General features: G+C 37.1%; 1 pseudogene; it reads right to left on the minus strand.

Moving 5' to 3' along the window:
- Positions 1-98: 98 nt before the first annotated feature.
- LOC118996262 (olfactory receptor 4C11-like) lies at positions 99-925 on the minus strand (annotated as a pseudogene).
- Between the last annotated feature and the right edge of the window lie 1,169 nt (positions 926-2,094).

Genomic DNA, 2,094 nt, shown 5'->3' on the forward strand with positions numbered 1-2,094 from the left:
TTTACCTTTCCTTCCCATGAAACAAAACTAAGATATTAAGGAAGTATATATTAGAGTCCCCATATAGAATTTATTACCTGAAGTCTTACTTTGTTACATCATAACTTTTTCATGGCATTTTGAACCTCCGCATTTCTCAATGTATAGATCACAGGGTTGAGCAAGGATGTCCCAATGGTATTAAATACAGCTATCATATTGTCTACTGCAAACGTGGTTGGTGGGTGTGTATATATCAATACAGATGCAACAAAGAATATGACAACCACGATAAAGTGGCATGTGCATGTGGAAAGGGATTTTCACTTTCCTCCTATGCTGTGGTTTCTCAGAGAGTACATGATGAAAACATAGGAGATAAGCAGCATAATAAAACTCACCATGCAAATGGCCCCACTATTAGAGACAACCAGCAAATCTATCACATATCTGTCCATGCAGGCAAGTTTCAACAAGGGGTGCAAGTCACAAGAGTAGTGGTCATTCACATTGGGGCCACAAAAGGGCAATTGCAAAGCTACAAAAATCTGTGCTGAAGAGTGGATACAAGATTCCATCAGGCCAGAATCAACAACACACCACACACTCTCTGGCTCATGATGATTGGGTATTGCAAGGGCTTACAAATGGTGATGTAGCAATGAAAGATCATGAGGATGAGCATAAAGATCTCAATGCATCCAAAGAAATGAATTATGAAGACTTGAGTCATTGTAGGAAGTGTTCATTCATTGTAGGAAGTGTTCTTCTTCTGAGAAAGGGCATTCACAATCAATCTTGGGGCTGTGGTTCTACAAAGGCAGACATCAGCAAAGGACAGATAGAAGAAATAGATGGGATTCCCAAGGGACTTGTTTCTTTTAATAGTCACTGCAACAAGAAAGTTCCCTGATGGAATTGTAAGATAAAGAATTGGGAAGACAATAAATATTGTTTTGATCAATAACAGAGATCAAACATAGAGATGATCTGCCTAAACACTGCTGTCATTGATCAAAAAGTTGTAAGAGATAAAATTATGGACAGATGTAGAACAACCATGAAAGCCAGATCATATAATTTTATATTGTTTTCCATTCAATAAGTAAAGACAAGTCTTGGGGGCATAAGACATGAACTTAGCTCCTGACAAGATGTACACATTGAACCAGACCAACACTTTCATAGCTTTTATCACTGAATTCATTCATGTTCCCTAACCCTCCTGCACTTTCCTAACTCCTTGATTTGAGGATACATCACAGTAGTGAAGAATCTAATATTCCCTTCTTTAATTCTTACTTTTACCTGTTGAATTTTAAACCAGTTTAAATACATTTGATAATACAAGTCTCCCCTTTTCTCCCAGATAGAGAAATACCTCTATCACATATTTGCTTATATTATTGTGTGTCATTTTAACTGAATAACACAATCATAGATTATATATTATTCTTGTGGTATAAACTTATTATGCAAACAGTTTTCACTATTGTTATTTCATTTGACCTGCATATTCTTTTACAAGGTAATGTGCCTATGTCCCTGGTCCTTTCAATGTGGAACTTTGACCTGAGATACAGAATTGTTTTCTACTTAGAGGTAAATTCATGTGTTATTTCTCTTTCACTGTCTGGCTTATGTCATTTAGCATAATGCTCTCCAGTTCCATCCATGATTTGGCAAAGGATAGGACTCTTCTTTCTTTCTGCTGCATATTATTTCATCATGTATATGTATCATATTTTTGACCCTCTCATTTACTGTGAAACCAACAAAACAAAAAAGCAAGCAAAATATAATCAGAGTCATTGAAATTAAGAATGAACTGACAGTCAATGCAAGAGAGGTGGGACGAAATAATGGGGGGGAGGGAAAAGGGGTTGTCAGAAACTTGTACACAGTACTCATGGACAAAACCAAAGAGGAGTAGAATCAAAGGTGGGTGGGGAGTGGGAATATCTGGGGTGAGGAGGAGTTGGGGGGTGGAATAGAGACAACTGTACTTGGACAACAATAAAAATAAATAAACAGTGAAGGAAGAAAAGAAGGAAGGAAGGAAGGGGGGAAGGAAGGAAGGAAGGAAGATTTTCCAAGAACAGTTAGGATAAAATT

Source organism: Sturnira hondurensis, unplaced genomic scaffold (genome assembly GCF_014824575.4).
Source record: "Sturnira hondurensis isolate 20B ecotype Veracruz unplaced genomic scaffold, ASM1482457v3 Scaffold0011207, whole genome shotgun sequence".
In the NCBI taxonomy this organism is placed as follows: Eukaryota; Metazoa; Chordata; class Mammalia; order Chiroptera; family Phyllostomidae; genus Sturnira; species Sturnira hondurensis.